We start from the raw sequence: 22,032 nt of genomic DNA, 5'->3' as shown, positions 1-22,032 counted from the left end.
TACACACACAGCTCTACACCATATACTATATACACACAGCTCTACACCATATACTATATACACACAGCTCTGCACCATATACTATATACACACACAGCTCTACACCATATACTATATACACACACACAGCTCTACACCATATACTATATACACACACAGCTCTACACCATATACTATATACACACAGCTCTACACCATATACTATATACACACAGCTCTACACCATATACTATATACACACACAGCTCTACACCATATACTATATACACACAGCTCTACACCATATACTATATACACACAGCTCTACACCATATACTATATATACACACAGCTCTACACCATATACTATATACACACAGCTCTACACCGTATACTATATACACACAGCTCTACACCATATACTATATACACACAGCTCTACACCATATACTATATACACACAGCTCTACACCATATACTATATACACACACAGCTCTACACCATATACTATATACACACACAGCTCTACACCATATACTATATACACACACAGCTCTACACCATATACTATATACACACAGCTCTGCACCATATACTATATACACACGGCTCTACACCATATACTATATACACACACAGCTCTACACCGTATACTATATACACACAGCTCTACACCATATACTATATACACACAGCTCTACACCATATACTATATACACACACAGCTCTACACCATATACTATATACACACAGCTCTACACCATATACTATATACACACAGCTCTACACCATATACTATATACACACACAGCTCTACACCATATACTATATACACACACAGCTCTACACCGTATACTATATACACACAGCTCTACACCATATACTATATACACACAGCTCTACACCGTATACTATATGTGGGTTATATATAAATATATTTCAATATCATTATTAGAGAAATATTATTATAGAAATATCAGACATCATTAGCATATAAATATTATAAACAGATACATATTATATACATATACCATTATTATTTTATAGTAATGTTTCTATTCTTATATAAATATTATTATTAATTAGACGTATTGTATGAGGGCTGTGAGACGTCACCCTGCTGCAGAATTATAGGGAAAAAAGCATCAAAAGATAAATGTATAATAACAACAACTGCGACAAACACCGGATAATACCAATAAGAAATCCCCATAGACAGCAGGCGCCCGATGGTGCTGACTCCACGACACCTCCACTCCATGTGACCGAGCACATGACTGTGACATCACCGCAGGTCCTGTAACCACCTGAAAAGTCTACTGTAATAGCACCCGATCATGTGATCTCCTGACTCCTCCTCTCCACCTGAATCACATGACTGTGACATCATCGCAGGTCCTGTAACCACCTGAAAAGTCTACTGTAATAGCACCCGATCATGTGATTTCCTGACTCCTCCTCTCCACCTGAATAATCACATGACTGTGACATCATCGCAGGTCCTGCAACCCGGGAAGTCTACTTTTCCAGCACACGATCACATGATCAGACACCTCCCCTCCATGTGATTGATCACATGACTGTGACATCATCGTAGGTCCTGTAAACACAGAAAAGTCTACGGTTACAGCACCTGAACATGTGATCTCTTGACTCCTCCCCTCCATGTGACTGATCACATGACAACATCGCAGGTCCTGCAACCAACCAGAAAGCTATTGGTCAAGCACACGATCATGTGATCTCCTGACTCCTCCCCTCCACGTGACTGATCACATGACAACATCGCAGGTCCTGCAACCAATGAGAAAGCTATTGTTAAGGCACCCGATCATGTGATCTCTAGACTCCTCCCCTACATGTGACTGATCACATGACAACATCGCAGGTCCTTCAATCAACGAGAAAGCTATTGTTAAGGCACCCGATCATGTGATCTCCTCACTCCTTCCCTCCACGTGACTGATCACATGGCTGACATAACCACAGGTCCTGTACCCGCAGATCAGCAGCACAGTTCCCCGCAGGTATGTGATGGTCAGCGGAATTGTCTGTCATTAACCCCTTCATAACAGCCGAGAGTTACAATATGAATGACTAAAGCAATTATTACAGCTCTCCAAACTTTGGACCTCCGGGTGTTGCAAAACTACAACTCCCAGCATGCCCGGACAGCCAGCGGCTGTCCGGGCATGCTGGAAGTTGTAGTTTTGCAACAGATTATTTTGCACTGCTGCATTGCACTATACTCCACTATCTTTGACTGTACTATTAACTAGTGGAAGGGAGGGGGGTCGATTTATCATCCCCTCTAATAATAAGAACATGAATAAGGCAGAAACGCCTTCAAAACACGTCAATAAAATGGCTCGAGAACAGTACTGAATGCCCCTTCCTCATAGAGTTATTCAGAATATGAACGATTTCTTCAAAACAGCGCCACCCCTGTCCTCAGGTTGTGTGTAGAAGGACATCTTGGCTGCATTTATTTCATGAATGAACAAAAAGTGTATACAGAGCAATTTTAGAACAGGTGTCCAAATGCAAAAAGAAAAGAATATACATTTAAAATCACTTAAAATGTATACATGTATATATAGACCGGAATACAATCACATCAGCCACAGAGGCAAAAGAAGAGGGAGGTCTGGGAAGTACAGGTGCTATAGTAAATACAGTTACAACATAAGAAGAACAATAATAGAAGCAAATCACGTGGGGAAAGGGACTAAACAAAATCGCCCACAATGCAACAGTGCTGTAGAATCATAAGGTGTCTAAATAATTTAAAGGGGTTATCCAGGAAAAAAATGTATTTTTTCATATCAACTGGCTCCAGAAAGTTAAACAGATTTGTAAATTACTTTTATTGAAAAATCTTGATCCTTCCAATAATTATCAGCTGCTGAAGTTGAGTTGTTGTTTTCTGTCTGGCAACGGTGCTCTCTGCTGACATCTCTGCTTGTCTCGGGAACTGCACAGAGTAGAAGAGGTTTGCTATGGGGATTTGCTTCTAAACTGGGCGGTTTCCGAGACAGGTGTCATCAGAGAGCACTTAGACAGAAAAGAACAACTCAACTTCAGCAGCTCATAAGTAGTGAAAGGATTAAGATTTTTTTTAATAGAAGTAATTTACTAATTTGTTTAACTTTCTGGAGCCAGTTGATATATATATATATATATATATAAGTTTTTTCTTGGAATACCCCTTTAAGATTTAGTGTCCAAAGGTAATACAACCTAACACATATACAAGTGTGAAAATAATTACCAAGTGGACCAAATAACAGTGTGCGCCAGAACTCCGTCACCCAACGTTTCACCACTTAAAGCTTCTTCTAGGGCGTAATCTGAGTAGGTGGGTGGATACATTATATACACATAGTGAGCCAATCACGGGCTCCAAAACTGTCATGGGGTCAGACAGAGCGTACACCTGTGATAGCTCATAGTCCGTACCTGGATGGGAGGAGCGGGTGCCGTCATAAACATTGAAGCAGTGAACAGCGCAGCCGCATTGCAGGACCCGAGTACTGCGCAGGAGTCGCGCAGCACAGCTACGGGTGCTTCCGGCAATGAGGGCGCAGAAAGTACGTCCGGTCTACATATACCTACGTTCGGGTCACATGACCGGCTCGTAACGCGAGATGCGCATCAATCAGGTCACATGAGGGAACTGCCGGACGTAAGTATTCACAGAGACGCCCATCACCCGCCCCAAGGGAGGAGTCAGCGATGATCCGCCCAAATCCCAATACCGTCAGACATAGTGACACACAGGCCCCGATGTGAGTGGGGCGTTCATTCTGGAGGGATTTCCATGTTTCAGGCTTAGTTACTATTCTGTCGCACAAACTCCGAGCTAAAGAAATTAGTTGTGTGAGTCAAAATGGTTTAGACTTGTTTGTTTAAAGATTGACTTGCAATGAGGGGGCGGAGCATGATGTCACACGGGGGCGGGGCTATGACGTCACTAAGCTCCGTCCCCTTTATCGCCAGTAATCAGACCCGGAGCGAACATGCTTCGGGGACTGATTATAACGGGGTGCTGCGCGCAAGATCACGGGGGTCCCCAGCGGCGGGCATCTTATCCCCCATCCTTTGCTTAGGGGATAAGACGTCTTAGCGCCGGAGCACCCCTTTAAATTGATTTCAACCTAATACTGCAAATGTGTTAAAAGAAAATAAATGTGTTGAACTGTACAAAATGTTTTCAGGTTATAAAACAAGTTACTTTCACACACACCACAATGGTGAACAGTAGAGATGAGCGAACTTACAGTAAATTCAATTTGTCACGAACTTCTCGGCTCAGCAGTTGTTGACTTTATCCTGCATAAATTAGTTCAGCCTTAAGGTGCTCCGGTGGGCTGGAAAAGGTGGATACATTCCTAGGAAAGAGTCTCCAGAGCACCGGAAAGCTGAACTAATTAATGCAGGAAAAGTCATCAACTGCCGAGCCGAGAAGTTCGTGACGAATCGAATTTACTGTAAGTTCGCTCATCTCTAGTAAACGGTCCCTTGTTAGAAATGGCTCCATTTTTGGAATTTCACTCGTCCTCTTGGCCGTCGGTTATTGTGTGCGGCAAACTGACGCTTTTTCTCGAGTGATTTTGGAAGTACTCCGAGTCATTTTTTTTTTTGTTTTTGTCGGTAAAACGATCATGCATAAAACGCGCCCATTTCAGAGTGGGAAAAACAACCACTCCGAGTGTTTTCTAAAGTGTCGGTTGTGCGACGAAAAATTTAGGCGCAGTAACCGAGAAAAAGAGTCGGTTGGACTCTAGTAAATGAGGGTCACAGTGTAATAGTATTTGTATGTGGGGCCGGTGGAGACAGAACAGCACCCCCCACCTTAGGACAGCAGCAATCCTACAGGGGTAAGTATGCAAGGGTTAAAGGGGTACTCCGGTGAAAACCTTTTTTTTTTTTTTTTTTTTTTAAATCAACTGGTGCCAGAAAGTTAAACAGATTTGTAAATCACTTCTATTAAAAAATCTTAATCCTTCCAGTACTTATTAGCTGCTGAATACTACAGAGGAAATGGTTTTCTTTTTGGAACACAGAGCTCTCTGCTGACATCACGAACACAGTGCTCTCTGCTGACACCTCTGTCCATTTTAGGAACTGTCCAGAACAGGATATGTTTTCTATGGGGATTTCCTTTTACCCTGGACAGTTCCTAAAAATGGACAGAGATGTCAGCAGAGAGCACTGTGTTACAAACGGAAAAGAATTTCCACTGTAGTATTCAGCAGCTGATAAGTACAGGAAGGATTAATATTTTTTTAATAGAAGTAATTTACAAATCTGTTTAACTTTCTGCCACCAGTTGATTTAAAAAATAAATAAAAAGTTTTTTACCGGAGTACCCCTTTAAATGAAGGACTAAAAGCCACAGATGGGCTAAAGTAAGGTATAAATGAGTGCGGGAATGAATTATAAAGAAGTCTGGTAAACCCGTAATCCTACAGAGGCTTTACAAAATGATATGTTAAAGGGGTACTCTGCCCCCAGACATCTTATCCCCCTGTATAAAGGGGTAGGAGAAAAGATGCCTGATAATGAGGGTCTCCACAATCTCCGTGCAGCTCCCAGCGGTCGTTTAGGATGCGGGTGGCTGGGGTCGTGACATCATGACCACGCCCCCTCATGACATCACACCACACCCCCTCAATGCAAGTCTATGGAAGGGGGCGTGGTGTCCGCCACGCCCCCTTCCATAGACTTGCATTGAGGGGGTGTGGTGTGACATCACGACCCCCCTGCTCCAAGCATTCGGAACATTCCGAACGCTGGAGCAGCGGAGTTCCCCTTTAACTCACTAGGGTTCACATAATAATACATTATACAATGCATATCTAATCACATATAAGACATACATAGATCTTTTTGACTCCTGATGACACCCAATTACAATACATATATAGCAAATGTAATATTAAAGGGTACCTCTCATCAAAATAACTTTTGATATATTATAGATTAATGTCTGCAGAATAACTTTCCAATAGCATGTTATTAAAAAAATATCCTTATTTCTATTTAATTTTCCACTTTGAAAAAATTACCACTAGGGGTCTCCCTACCAGTCCTGGCAGGGAGCAGTGCTGAGTTTGTCTGTGTCCCGGCTGCAGTCTGAGATTTAGGACTCCTGCATGAGTCTGAAATCTATAAAAAAGGACTGGTAGGGAGACCCCTAGTGGTCATTTTTTCAAAGTGGAAAATTAAATAGAAATAAGGATATTTTTTAATAACATGCTATTGGAAAGTTATTCTGCATACATTAATCTATAATATATCAAAAGTTATTTTGATGAAAGGTACCCTTTAACAAGATCATTAATATACACTTGTATGAGTGAAAAGAATTATATAAATAAAAGAATTAAATATAAAAATATACCGTATATACTCGAGTATAAGCCGAGTTTTTCAGCACAATTTTTCGTGCTGAAAACACCCCCCTGGGCTTATACTCGAGTGAACTCTCCGCCCTCAGTGGTCTTCAACCTGCGGACCTCCAGATGTTTCAAAACTACAACTCCCAGCATGCCCGGACAGCCGATGCTGGGAGTTGTAGTTTTGAAACATCTGGAGGTCCACAGGTTGAAGACCACTGCACTGTTGACAGGCAGTGATGATGAAGGGAGGGGTGGGGATTAGGGATCGACCGATATCGTTTTTTTTAGGGCCGATACCGATAATCGGTGCAGGTTAGGGCCGATAGCCGATAACTTATACAGATATTCCGGTATAAGTTATCGGCTATTTAACCCCATGCGACACCGCTGCAGATCATTGATTTAAAGCGGGCGCTTTAAATCAATGATCTGCAGTGGCTTTTGCGGTGCCATAGGCCGCCGCCGCCACCACCCGCTTCTCTCCCCCTACCTGTCAGGGTGGTCCGGGCCATCCATCCATCGTTTCTGTAGTGTCCGGGGGCGTTCCGGGTGAAGAGTGAACCGGTCCGGGCTGTCCTTCTCCGGGGGTCCTCTTCTCCACTCCGGGCAGGCTCCGGCCTAGTACGCTGCACCTGACGTCACGGCATCTATGCAGCATAGTAGGCCGGAGCCTGCCCGGAGTGGAGAAGATGACCGCAGGAAAAGAAGAACAGCCCGGACCGGTTCACTCTTCACCCGGAACGCCCCCGGACACTACAGGAAGGAAGGATGGATGGCCCGGACCACCCCCATTACGGGTAAGTTTAATTTTTTTATTGACTCGGAGGGTGGGGGAGGGGCCTGACCGGTATAGCGGTATGGGCAAAAATCCATACCGGTATACCGCCCAGCATCACGGTGGGGGGTGCGGTGCGGCGGGTAGAGGGGGGGGGCGGTCGCGGTGCGGGGGGGGGCGGTGCGGGGGGTGGTGGCTTATCGGCAAGATAATTGCCGATACCGATAATGCCCAAAATCGTGATTATCGGCTGATAATATCAACCATACCGATAATCGGTCGATCCCTAGTGGGGATGATGATGAAGGGGGGGTGGGATGATGACAGGCGGTGATGATGAAGGGGGGGGGGGATGACAGGCAGTGATGATGAAGGGGGATGATGACAGGGTAATGATGAAGGGGGATGATGACAGGGTAATGATGAAGGGGGATGATGACAGGGTAATGATGAAGGGGGATGATGACAGGGTAATGATGAAGGGGGATGATGACAGGGTAATGATGAAGGGGGATGATGACAGGGTAATGATGAAGGGGGATGATGACAGGGTAATGATGAAGGGGGATGATGACAGGCGGTAATGATGAAGGGGGATGATGACAGGGTAATGATGAAGGGGGATGATGACAGGGTAATGATGAAGGGGGATGATGACAGGGTAATGATGAAGGGGATGATGACAGGGTAATGATGAAGGGGGATGATGACAGGGTAATGATGACGGGGGATGATGACAGGGTAATGATGAAGGGGGATGATGACAGGGTAATGATGAAGGGGGATGATGACAGGGTAATGATGAAGGGGATGATGACAGGGTGATGATGAAGGGGGGTGTTGGATGATGACAGGCGGTGGTGATGAAGGAGGGATGATGACAGGGTGATGATGAATGGAGGTGTGGGATGATGACAGGCAGTGATGATGAAGGGGGATGATGACAGGGTAATGATGAAGGGGGATGATGACAGGGTAATGATGAAGGGGGATGATGACAGGGTAATGATGAAGGGGGATGATGACAGGGTAATGATGAAGGGAGATGATGACAGGGTGATGATGAAGGGGGATGATGACAGGGTGATGATGAAGGGTGGGTGTGGGATGATGACAGGGTGATGATGAAGGGGGGTGTTGGATGATGACAGGGTGATGATGAAGGGGGGATGATGACAGGCGGTGATGATGAAGGGGGATGATGACAGGGTGATGATGAAGGGGGGATGATGGCAGGCGGTGATGATGAAGGGGGGATGATGACAGGGTGATGATGAGGGTGTTAATGACGGGGGTCTGGATGATGACATGGGGGGGGGGTGATGTATTTCCCACCCTAGGCTTATAGTCGAGTCAATAACTTTTCCTGGGTTTTTGGGGGAAATTAGGGGCCGCGGCTTATATTCGGGTCGGCTTATACTCGAGTATATGGAGAAACACAAGAAAGGGGCCACACAAATGCATAATTAATAACATAAAATATGATATAAAGTGCAAAAAGTGCACAGGAGACAGGACAAAATATTATTATTAAGTCCTGAAGGTGCACGCAGAGACGGGGCAGAACACACTTACCCTGATAAAGGGCATAAAAGGTCATTCAGCCACGCCGGACTGTACATTGTCAGTGTGACATTGGAGAAGTACATACAATAGAACCTACATAAAGCACCAAAAAAAGTGCAGAAAAACAAGAAAACAAAAGTCAAAGGGTTGTTACTGAAAGGAGGAAAAAGGCGGAACGGGAAAATTCAGAGGAACGGCGCATAGCTATTAAACTCATTCAATCCATTCGGGACTAATCCAATGTGAAAATCCATCGGGTTTCGCGTTGTGCGACTGTTTTCCTCCAGTTACCGCCCCGTATACCTACTGGAACATGATCGATGCCTATGCTTTTTGTGTAGGATCCAGTATACATTTCTAGGGGACCCTATTTTATATGCTGCATTTATTTTAGCAGAACATAGCTGCAATACCACACACAACCTGAGGACATGGTGTGGCGCTGTATCTGAAAGAAATTAGCTCTATTTTTCAAATAGATAACCCCTTAAAATGGATCAGCAGGAGGCGCATGCGCGCGGCTTGCGGATAGGCAGCACCTGATGTGAGCTCCGCGTTGACCAGATATTACCACCCCTCTTAAGCGCCAATTACGGCTCCTACCTGATGGGAACTTATACCTGAGTGAGGGGGGAACATGTCCCGCTCGTCTAAGAAGTGGAACCAGCACTCTTCGCAGCGTTTATCCCAGTCTATTCCAGACATATTCCGAGCAGCCTGAGCTCTAAGATGGCGGCCTCCCGTGCTGCCTCGCCACTGCACCGCTCTGATGATGTCGAGGTCCCTGCTTCGGCGGACCTAACCCCGGCTGCGATGTATCGCAATATCAAGGACATGTTTCAGACTTCCCTGGCAAAAGCAGTGTCTGATATCTCCTCCCTGATACAAGATCTGGGCCAGAGGGTGGCGGATACTGAGCCCAAGATGGATTAAATGACGGAGGCAGTGGAGGCCGACCGCCATGATCTTGATGACCACAGAGCACAGCTCCGGGCCCTGGAACAGAAACTAGAGGACCTAGAGAACAGGTCCCGGCCGGTGAATCTTCGCATCCGCGTACTCCTGGAGGAGATCGTGGACCTCCTTAAGGCTATCTCTACATTGTTTTATGCAATGGCCCCGCAACTGGAACCGGAGATGCTCCAGTTTGATGGAATCCACCGGGCCGATGCCAAACCTAAAAACCCAGAGAGACCCCCAGGGATATCCTCTTAAAGCTCCATTACCCTGAGGTGCGGGATGTCTTGCTTCAAGCTGCTTGAAATATTCTAGTGCTTCCCGGCATGGCGCCCTCTGTACATCTTTATTCCGATCTGGCCCCTACGACCCTGGCTAGGCGTAGGGAGTTTCATCCCATCACCTTGGCACTGCAAAGAGAAGGCATCAGGTATCAGTGGGGCTTTCCCTTCTCTTTATCTTTCCAACCTCACGGCAAGCTGCACACTGTGAAAACGTATCCTGATGCCAGGGACTTACTGTGTAAACCTTTGCCGCAACATACTGGCCGCCCGGTCCGCACTAGGACCCCTGTGACCCGGGATCACCGTGGTCCCCGACCTTCCGGACTGGATGCTGCTCCCCCCTGAGAACTGACGGGTGGTTCTGGAGACTTTATTTTTGTCTACGTTATTTTTTGTTTCATTGCTGGGGTCGCTTGGGCTGGCGGGCCCTTTAAGAGACGCTATCTGGTTCTCCTTTATGACCCTATGAGCTCTTTCCCTGTGCTGCATGGATCGCAGCTCGTCCTTGACAGGAACTTTTTTCTTTTTTGACCCCTACTGTTGGAACTTGATTTATCCCCCCATTTTTTATATTTTGGACTTTGTATTAATGTTTTTCTTTGTCCAGATTGCTGTTCACCCCTTTTTGGTTGGTTCTCTTTCTCCTCTCTCATTGGTGGCCCCGATTACACGCTTTCTATGTTCCTTCTCTTTTTCTCTTCTCCCTCTTTGGCTTATTGTACTTAATGTACCTCTTTTCTTCCCTATTATCCTCCCCTTTTCTATTCGTCGTCCTTCTCCCCATTCTTTTCTTCCCTGCCTATCCTCTCTCCCTCCCCTCTGATCCTTTCTCCCACCTACTGCCGCTCCTTTTTCTTTCTCTCTGTCTCTTTCCCCTCTTTTTCTCCTTATCTTCCACTCCTCTGTACTTCTCGGCCCTGTTGCTCTCCATTCTCCCTGTCTTCTCACTTTCTCATTCCCCTGTTGGGCTTTTTATCTGGCTTCAGTGGCTTTTTTGCTTTTTTATCCACTTGTTCCACTCCTCTCCCCCCCCCCCCCCCCCTTCCCCTTTTTTAATTATTTTCTCTGCTCTGATTTGTTCCCTTTTCTATTTTTCTGGGTTGTTTCCGGTTCAGATTAAGATGCCTCGTAGCCCTTCAGTGGGCTTTTTGGAAGTAGGAGAGTCCACGCTATTATGTGGCCTGTCTTTCCTTTTGTATGGTTGCTTCTGTTATGTGTTATATTTATTTTGTATATTTTGATCACTTGTTTGTACAGGTACATATGCCCCTATTCCCGCTTCTGGTATACAGGTCTGATAGCACCGGCCGACACCTGCAGCTATTCCTTCTGGGTTTTTCAGCATGATTTTATTTGCCCATAATGGATATTAAGGCACTTCGGGATTACACTCGGCTGAAGCTGGATGCTATTTGCTTGCAGGAGACACATTTTACTGAAACATCTCAACCTCGATTTTTTCACAAACTGTTCACACATTGCTATGTAACCACTTATGCGACTAAGAGTAGGGGAGTTGTGATTCTTTGGCATATTGATTTTCCTTTTCAGGTGTGGGAGGTTAAGACTGACCCGGAAGGCAGATACCTTATTTTGTGGGCTCCCTATAGGATAAAACATTGTGTATAGTTAATTCATATGCCCCCACCGAATCTCCACTGCCCTTTTTCCATCAACTCTGTAAGCTTGTTGCCTCCCTCTCCTACGACAATTTGATTTGAGCTGGAGACTTTAATATGATTTATAATGGTAAACTAGATCGCTCCAACACGGCCCCGTTCCGCAGGTCTGGGATTCAACAACGGCTGCTATCCGCGCTTTTTAAGGAGGGGTCCCTGGTGGATGCGTGGTGAGAATTGAATGGCGCTGCTTGCGGTTATTCATACTCCTCAACAACAACATTATACTAGAATAGATTGGATTTTGCTTAATTCTCGTCTTATACCGCAATTGCTATATGCCCACCATGTCCCTTCAGACTGGTCCGCCCATGATATGGTTTTGGTGGCCCTTAACTTCATGAGCCCTCTGGCCTATCCTTTTAGGTGGCGCCTTAATGAGTCGCTTTTGACTATGCCTAAAGTGACTGAAAAGCTTGAGGAAGACCTCAGCTTGTTCTTCTTAGCGAATGTGGTCCCTGACTCTAAATCTTTTATCAGAGGTCAAATTATTTCTTTAGCCACCGGTATCAAACATGATCGGACCAGTACTCAACGGGCTTTGAAGGCTAGGTTGCACAGATTACTTTATGCACATCAACTTGACCCTACTCCTTACCTTTTTCGCCAGCTTCAGGATACCAGGGTGCAGCTGGATGCTCTTCAATCAACAGTAGTTGAGAAGGCATTGAGATGGACTAAAGCTACTTACTATAAGTTCGCTAATAAGCTTGACCGCTTGTTGGCGGCTATGTTGAAAAAAACTACATTGATTAACAGAGTCCACAGCCTCCAGTTGCGCCCTGGTGTCCGCTCTTCACATCCTGTCTGAATCTATTCGGCGTTTCATTCTTACTACTCGACCCTATACAGTTCACTGAACCCACCCGTCCCTCTTCCTTCCCTTCCACACTAACTCATTTTCTTTCTTCGGTCTCCCTCCCGCGACTCTCTCCTGACGCCAGAGAGGCTTTGAATGCCCCTGTGACCCCTGAGGAGGTGCCCTTGCTAAATTAAAATCGGGTAAATCCCCTGGCCCTGATGGCCTCCCGGCTGCGTACTATGCTCACACCTCATCTAGTTCACCTATTTAATTCTCTTCGGTCCTCTACTTCTCTCCCTGCTGAGTTTTTGGATGCGTTAATCACCATACTACCTAAACCTAATAAGGACCCTCTTCACCGCTAACTACCGCCCTATCTCATTATTGAACGTAGATTCTAAATTGTTGACCTCTATTTTGGCTGCCCGTTTAAACAGATATTTGCCTTTATTAATTGATAGTGATCAAGTGGGTTTTGTGCCTGGTCGCCAAGCCCCTGATAACCTTAGGAAGGTATTGAACCTTATCCATTGGGCGAACACCTCGAAAACTCCCTTGTCAATATTGTCGCTCGTTTGATTGTGTCTCCTGGCAATATCTGTTTGCGGTGCTCTCAAAATTTGGATTCTCTGGTCCCTTTGTCCAGATCCAACGTCACATTTACTCTTCCCCAACAGCCTTCTTAAAATTGCCTTTCACTGCTCCTCTTCCTCTGTGGATAGGCCGAGGCACCCGCCAGTGCTGCCCCTTGTCACCGGCGTCATTCGCCCCTGGTAATGGAGCTCTTGGCTGCTCTGCTTAGGGATCACCCTAGTGTTAGGGGGGTAGCTTTTGCGGGTGTTGAATATAAGGTTAACCTATTTGCGGATGACCTCCTCCATACACTTACTGTTCCTTTAGTAGGGCTCTGGTATGTCCTTCATATAAGGATACACTGGTGAATGTCTCAATTTTAACATCAGTGTTGAGGGATAGCCAATGTCATTTTTAACAGAGTGCACCCATATTCCTGTATTGTATTATCCCTACCTAATCTTTTTGCTGTTCTTACAGATTTTTCTGCCCACTCGGGGTTGACTGTCAATGTTAACAAATCAGAAGTCCTATATTGCAACGTCCCACCCTCTATGCAACGCCTTATATCTCTGAATTTTGGTTTTAAGAACTCCTCGACTGGCCTTTCTTATCTAGGTGTAAAGCTTACTCCCTCTTTGTCCACATTGTATAGTAGCAACTAGGGATCGACCGATTATCGGTATGGCCGATATGATCGGCCGATAATCACGATTTTGGGCATTATCGGTATCGGCAATTACATTGCCGATAAGCCGATAATGCCCCGCCCCCCCGCACCGCCCCCACCGCACCGCGATGCACCCCCCACCGTAGTGCTGGCCGGTATACCGGTATGAACCGGATATCTTTTTTTTTTCTCCCACGGTATGGATTTTTGCGGTCGGGCCCCTCCCCCACCCTCCGAGTCAATAAAAAAAAAAATTAAACTTACCGGTAATGGGTTTGGTCCGGGCCATCCATCCTTCCTGTAGTGTCCGGCGGCATTCCGGGTGGTGGGTGAACCGGTCCGGGCTGTCCTTCTTCTCCGGGGGTCCTCTTCTCCACTCCGGGCAGGCTACGGACTAGTAACGCAGCATAGACGCTGCTGCGCAGTGACGCACCTGACGTCACGGCGTAGCAGCGTCTATGCTGCGTTACTAGTCCGGAGCCTGCCCGGAGTGGAGAAGAGGACCCCCGGAGAAGAAGGACAGCCCGGACCGGTTCACCCACCACCCGGAATGCCGCCGGACACTACCGGAAGGATGGATGGCCCGGACCACCCTGACAGGTAGGGGGAGAGAAGCGGGTGGCGGCGGCCTTTGGCACCGCAAAAGCCACTGCAGTGAATTGATTTAAAGCGCCCGCTTTAAATCAATGATCTGCAGCGGTGTCATAGGGGGGATAAATAGCCGTTAACTTATACCGGAATATCGGTATAAGTTATCGGCTATCGGCCCTAACCTCCGCCGATTATCAGTATCGGCCCTAAAAATCTCATATCGGTCGATCCCTAGTAGCAACTATACACCACTTTACCGTTCTATTAGGGCGGACTTGGCGACATGGTCCTATCCTTACCTGTCCTGGCCGGAGAGGGTTAATGTTGTTAAGATGGTTAAATTACCGAGACTATTGTATCTTTTCCGCACCCTTCCCATCCCTATTGTCCGGTCAGACCTCCTATCTCTCCAGCAGGATGTCTCGAAATATATCTGGGCTTCTAAAAAACCTAGAATAGCTAGGAACGTGATGCATTATAACAGGTCATTGGGCGGGTTATCGGTCCCAAACTTCCTGAAATATTGATATGCAGCTTGCCTGGCTCAACTGGCTTTAATTAATCTATCAGTGGGTGCTCCTAAGTGGGTACTCCTGGAAAATTCCCAGCTGGCGCTGTACTCTTACGCCGCCTTCATGTGGTCTACTTGCGGTCACTACACGCCTCCCCTCCTCAGCTTTGGTAGCTCTCTATTCGTTGTCTCTCTGGCATCAGATTCGCTTTAAGTTCTCCTTGCAGTCCCCTGTCTCCCCTCTCCTTCCGCTTTTCTCTAATCCTCTTTTTCCTCCTGGCCTGTCTCTAACAAGTTTCTCTTGGTGGATCTCGGCTAAACTTACTAAACTTCATGATTTTCTTACAGGAAATACACTTCCTACATTTTAGTCTTTCTGGTTATCTCATGCAGTCCCTGATGGCGAATTGTTTAGGGCACGCCAACTCTTTTCTTTTCTCCGATCTCTGCCCCTAAACACACGTTCTCCTCATCCTACTTTCTTTGAAGCTCGCTCCCTCTACACTCCTGCCATGCCCGGATTGTTATCTTTGCTGTACGCGAAATTAAATGCCCCACCTACCGATACCAAATTGAAATTTATGCAGGCATGGGAGGGCGATCTACATACTACGCTGACACTCCAACAGTGGCGTGATGGCTGTGCGGTTATTAGCAGAGGTAGTTGGCAGGTGTCCTTAATGGAGACGGCCCTCAAGGTCCTTCATGGGGCCTACTTGGTCCCAGTGCGGTTACATGCTATCTACCCATTGGTCTTCCCGTTATGCTTCCGCGCTTGTGAAATGAGGGGTACAATGTATCATACTTGGTGGTCCTGCCCGGTAGTCTCAGCTTATTGGACACAAATTTTAGACCTTATAGATTCTGTTTTCACTATACAAGCTCCACGGACGCCTACCTTCTGCCTACTAGGCTGTAGACCTAACAGAATGCAATATAAAATGTTTCGTCTTGCTCAATACATTCTCTTAGCGGCGAGGATACACATAGCTTCCCAATGGAAGCAAACAGTTCTGAGAGTGGGAGACGTGATCTCTAGAGTTAATTTAATATTGTTATATGAAAAGCTATCATCTGTTAGAGAAGATGCTATGGAAACCTTTCACGCCCTGTGGGATCCCCGGTTGTCCTCTAGCTACTGCCCTGACATGTCTCATTGTTTGTCTCTGTATAAACTCTCCATATGCTATCCTGCAGGTGTCGGCCATTTCCATTTTACGTTAACTTCAATCCCATTGTTTCTACCTAGTGAGTGAAGATCACTTACTTGTTGGATATTTTATTCAAGCCTGTATATAATGCCTTGCCTATTTACCATTTTCCACTGTTTGGTTGTTCTTTGGTTCTAAGACCAATGTTTACTGTTTTGGAAGCTATGCATAATTCCATGTTTCTGTGATTGCCTTAATAAAGCTTCATGGTTTGACTATTAAAATTGATCAGCAGTGTGAATGTCTAACCTCTTCTCCATTCAAATGGTTGGGGGCATGGGATGCCCGTTCTTGACAATAGTGGGAGTCCCATCAGTCAGATCCAACATACTTCACTGTAGGGATGGTATTGGGCAGGTGATGGGCAGTGCCTGGTTTCCCCCAAACATGATGCTGCCCCCACCATGATCACTGTAGGGATGGTATTGGGCAGATGATGGGCAGTGCCTGGTTTCCCCTCAGACATGATGCTGCCCCCACCATGATCACTGTAGGGATGGTATTGGGCAGGTGATGGGCAGTGCCTGGTTTCCTCCAGACATGATGCTGCCCCCACCATGATCACTGTAGGGATGGTATTGGGCAGGTGATTGGCAGTACCTGGTTTCCTCCAGACATGATGCTGCCCCCACCATGATCACTGTAGGGATAGTATTGGGCAGGTGATGGGCAGTACCTGGTTTCCCCCAGACATGATGCTGCCCCCACCATGATCACTGTAGGGATGGTATTCGGCAGGTGATGGGCAGTGCCTGGTTTCCTCCAGACATGATGCTGCCCCCAACATGATCACTGTAGGGATGGTATTGGGCAGGTGATGGGCAGTACCTGGTTTTCTCCAGACATGATGTTGCCCCCACCATAATCACTGTAGGGATGGTATTGGGCAGGTGATGGGCAGTACCTGGTTTCCCCCAGACATGATGCTGCCTCCACCATGATCACTGTAGGGATGGTATTGGGCAGGTGATGGGCTGTACCTGGTTTCCACCAGACATGATGCATCCCCCACCATGATCACTGTAGGGATGGTATTGGGCAGGTGATGGGCAGTACCTGGTTTTCTCCAGACATGATGTTGCCCCCACCATAATCACTGTAGGGATGGTATTGGGCAGGTGATGGGCAGTGTCTGGTTTCCCCCAGACATGATGCTGCCTCCACCATGATCACTGTAGGGATGGTATTGGGAAGGTGATGGGAAGTGCCTGGTTTCCCCCAGACATGATGCTTCCCCCACCATGATCACTGTAGGGATGGTATTGGGCAGGTGATGGGCAGTGCCTGGTTTCCTCCAGACATGATGCTGCCTCCACCATGATCACTGTAGGGATGGTATTGGGCAGATGATGGGCAGTGCCTGGTTTCCCCCCAGACATGATGCTGCCCCCACCATGATCACTGTAGGGATGGTATTGGGCAGGTGATGGGCAGTGCCTGGTTTCCTTCAGACATGATGCTGCCCCCATCATGATCACTGTAGGGATGGTATTGGGCAGGTGATGGGCTGTACCTGGTTTCCACCAGACATGATGCATCCCCCACCATGATCACTGTAGGGATGGTATTGGGCAGATGATGGGCAGTGCCTGGTTTCCCCTCAGACATGATGCTGCCCCCACCATGATCACTGTAGGGATGGTATTGGGCAGGTGATGGGCAGTGTCTGGTTTCCCCCAGACATGATGCTACCCCCACCATGATCACTGTAGGGATGGTATTGGGCAGGTGATTGGCAGTACCTGGTTTCCTCCAGACATGATGCTGCCCCCACCATGATCACTGTAGGGATAGTATTGGGCAGGTGATGGGCAGTACCTGGTTTCCCCCAGACATGATGCTGCCCCCACCATGATCACTGTAGGGATGGTATTGGGCAGGTGATGGGCAGTACCTGGTTTCCCCCAGACATGATGCTGCCCCCACCATGATCACTGTAGGGATGGTATTCGGCAGGTGATGGGCAGTGCCTGGTTTCCTCCAGACATGATGCTGCCCCCAACATGATCACTGTAGGGATGGTATTGGGCAGGTGATGGGCAGTACCTGGTTTTCTCCAGACATGATGTTGCCCCCACCATAATCACTGTAGGGATGGTATTGGGCAGGTGATGGGCAGTGCCTGGTTTCCTCCAGACATGATGCTGCCTCCACCATGATCACTGTAGGGATGGTATTGGGCAGATGATGGGCAGTGCCTGGTTTCCCCCCAGACATGATGCTGCCCCCACCATGATCACTGTAGGGATGGTATTGGGCAGGTGATGGGCAGTGCCTGGTTTCCTTCAGACATGATGCTGCCCCCATCATGATCACTGTAGGGATGGTATTGGGCAGGTGATGGGCTGTACCTGGTTTCCACCAGACATGATGCATCCCCCACCATGATCACTGTAGGGATGGTATTGGGCAGATGATGGGCAGTGCCTGGTTTCCCCTCAGACATGATGCTGCCCCCACCATGATCACTGTAGGGATGGTATTGGGCAGGTGATGGGCAGTGTCTGGTTTCCCCCAGACATGATGCTACCCCCACCATGATCACTGTAGGGATGGTATTGGGCAGGTGATTGGCAGTACCTGGTTTCCTCCAGACATGATGCTGCCCCCACCATGATCACTGTAGGGATAGTATTGGGCAGGTGATGGGCAGTACCTGGTTTCCCCCAGACATGATGCTGCCCCCACCATGATCACTGTAGGGATGGTATTGGGCAGGTGATGGGCAGTACCTGGTTTCCTCCAGACATGATGTTGCCCCCACCATAATCACTGTAGGGATGGTATTGGGCAGGTGATGGGCAGTACCTGGTTTCCCCCAGACATGATGCTTCCCCCACCATGATCACTGTAGGGATGGTATTGGGCAGATGATGGGCAGTGCCTGGTTTCCCCCCCAGACATGATGCTGCCCCCACCATGATCACTGTAGGGATGGTATTGGGCAGGTGATGGGCAGTGCCTGGCTTCCCCCACCATGATCACTGTAGGGATGGTATTGGGCAGGTGATGGGCTGTACCTGGTTTCCACCAGACATGATGCATCCCCCACCATGATCACTGTAGGGATGGTATTGGGCAGATGATGGGCAGTGCCTGGTTTCCCCCCAGACATGATGCTGCCCCCACCATGATCACTGTAGGGATGGTATTGGGCAGGTGATGGGCAGTGTCTGGTTTCCCCCAGACATGATGCTACCCCCACCATGATCACTGTAGGGATGGTATTGGGCAGTGCCTGGTTTCCTCCAGACATGATGCTGCCTCCACCATGATCACTGTAGGGATGGTATTGGGCAGATGATGGGCAGTGCCTGGTTTCCCCCCAGACATGATGCTGCCCCCACCATGATCACTGTAGGGATGGTATTGGGCAGGTGATGGGCAGTGGCTGGTTTCCCCCAGACATGATGCTTCCCCCACCATGATCACTGTAGGGATGGTATTGGGCAGGTGATGGGCTGTACCTGGTTTCCACCAGACATGATGCTGCCCCCACCATGATCACTGTGGGGATGGTATTGGGCAGGTGATGGGCAGTACCTGGTTTCCCCCAGACATGATGCTGCCTCCACCATGATCACTGTAGGGATGGTATTGGGAAGGTGATGGGAAGTGCCTGGTTTCCCCCAGACATGATGCTTCCCCCACCATGATCACTGTAGGGATGGTATTGGGCAGGTGATGGGCAGTGCCTGGTTTCCCCCTGACATGATGCTGCCCCCACCATGATCAATGTAGGGATGGTATTGGACAGGTGATGGGCAGTGCCTGGTTTCCTCCAGACATGATGTTGCCCCCACCATAATCACTGTAGGGATGGTATTGGGCAGGTGATGGGCAGTACCTGGTTTCCCCCAGACATGATGCTGCCTCCACCATGATCACTGTAGGGATGGTATTGGGAAGGTGATGGGAAGTGCCTGGTTTCCCCCAGACATGATGCTTCCCCCACCATGATCACTGTAGGGATGGTATTGGGCAGATGATGGGCAGTGCCTGGTTTCCCCCCAGACATGATGCTGCCCCCACCATGATCACTGTAGGGATGGTATTGGGCAGGTGATGGGCAGTGCCTGGCTTCCCCCACCATGATCACTGTAGGGATGGTATTGGGCAGGTGATGGGCTGTACCTGGTTTCCACCAGACATGATGCATCCCCCACCATGATCACTGTAGGGATGGTATTGGGCAGATGATGGGCAGTGCCTGGTTTCCCCCCAGACATGATGCTGCCCCCACCATGATCACTGTAGGGATGGTATTGGGCAGGTGATGGGCAGTGTCTGGTTTCCCCCAGACATGATGCTACCCCCACCATGATCACTGTAGGGATGGTATTGGGCAGTGCCTGGTTTCCTCCAGACATGATGCTGCCTCCACCATGATCACTGTAGGGATGGTATTGGGCAGATGATGGGCAGTGCCTGGTTTCCCCCCAGACATGATGCTGCCCCCACCATGATCACTGTAGGGATGGTATTGGGCAGGTGATGGGCAGTGGCTGGTTTCCCCCAGACATGATGCTTCCCCCACCATGATCACTGTAGGGATGGTATTGGGCAGGTGATGGGCTGTACCTGGTTTCCACCAGACATGATGCTGCCCCCACCATGATCACTGTGGGGATGGTATTGGGCAGGTGATGGGCAGTACCTGGTTTCCCCCAGACATGATGCTGCCTCCACCATGATCACTGTAGGGATGGTATTGGGAAGGTGATGGGAAGTGCCTGGTTTCCCCCAGACATGATGCTTCCCCCACCATGATCACTGTAGGGATGGTATTGGGCAGGTGATGGGCAGTGCCTGGTTTCCCCCTGACATGATGCTGCCCCCACCATGATCAATGTAGGGATGGTATTGGACAGGTGATGGGCAGTGCCTGGTTTCCTCCATACATGATGCTGCCTCCACCATGATCACTGTAGGGATGGTATTGGGCAGATGATGGGCAGTGCCTGGTTTCCCCCCAGACATGATGCTGCCCCCACCATGATCACTGTAGGGATGGTATTGGGCAGGTAATGGGCAGTGCCTGGTTTCCCCCAGACATGATGCTTCCCCCACCATGATCACTGTAGGGATGGTATTGGGCAGGTGATGGGCTGTACCTGGTTTCCACCAGGCATGATGCATCCCCCACCATGATCACTGTAGGGATGGTATTGGGCAGGTGATGGGCAGTACCTGGTTTCCTCCAGACATGATGCTTCCCCCACCATGATCACTGTAGGGATGGTATTGGACAGGTGATGGGCAGTGCCTGGTCTTCTCCAGACATGATGCTGTCCCCACCATGATCACTGTAGGGATGGTATTGGGCAGGTGATGGGCAGTACCTGGTTTCCCCCAGACATAATGCTGCCTCCACCATGATCACTGTAGGGATGGTATTGGGCAGGTGATGGGCAGTACCTGGTTTCCTCCAGACATGATGCTGCCTCCACCATGATCACTGTAGGGATGGTATTGGGCAGGTGATGGGCAGTGCCTGGTTTCCTCCAGACATGATGCTGCCCCCACCATGATCACTGTAGGGATGGTATTGGGTAGGTGATGGGCAGTGCCTGGATTCCTCCAGACATGATGCTGCCCCCTCCATGATTACTGTAGGGATGGTATTGGGCAGGTGATGGACAGTACCTGGTTTCCCCCAGACATGATGCTGCCTCCACCATGATCACTGTAGGGATGGTATTGGGCAGATGATGGGCAGTGCCTGGTTTCCCCTAGACATGATGCTTCCCCCACCATGATCACTGTAGGGATGGTATTGGGCAGGTGATGGGCAGTACCTGGTTTCCTCCAGACATAATGCGGCCCCCACCATGGTCACTGTAGGGATGATATTGGGCAGGTGATGGGCAGTACCTGGTTTCCTCCAGACATGATGCTGCCCCCACCATGATCATTGTAGGGATGGTATTGGGCAGGTGATGGGCAGTGCCTGGTTTCCCCCAGACATGATGTGGCCCCCACCATGATCACTGTAGGGATGTTATTGGGCAGGTCATGGGCAGTGGCTG

At 48.3% G+C, this 22,032-nt stretch overlaps 2 protein-coding genes across 4 annotated transcripts in view; one reads left to right on the top strand and one right to left on the bottom strand.

Annotated features, from left to right (window-relative positions):
• Positions 1-22,032, bottom strand: part of LOC130297660 (oocyte zinc finger protein XlCOF7.1-like) — a 96,448-nt gene that overhangs the window by 13,228 nt on the left and 61,188 nt on the right. The window lies entirely within an intron of this gene.
• LOC130297709 (zinc finger protein ZFP2-like) overlaps positions 1,859-22,032 on the top strand; it is a 31,397-nt gene continuing 11,223 nt past the window's right edge. Inside the window, exon 1 of one of the 3 annotated variants that reach the window (XM_056550479.1) lies at positions 1,859-2,007. The gene's annotated coding sequence lies outside the window, so the exon portion shown is untranslated. Of the gene's footprint in view, positions 2,018-22,032 lie in introns of all 3 variants that reach the window. The other 2 variants (XM_056550478.1, XM_056550480.1) reach the window with 2 other exon arrangements.

Source organism: Hyla sarda, chromosome 13, assembly GCF_029499605.1.
Source record: "Hyla sarda isolate aHylSar1 chromosome 13, aHylSar1.hap1, whole genome shotgun sequence".
Lineage (NCBI taxonomy): Eukaryota > Metazoa > Chordata > Amphibia > Anura > Hylidae > Hyla > Hyla sarda.
Note: the sequence above shows the minus strand (reverse complement) of the source record. Positions and strands in the feature narration are given on the sequence as shown.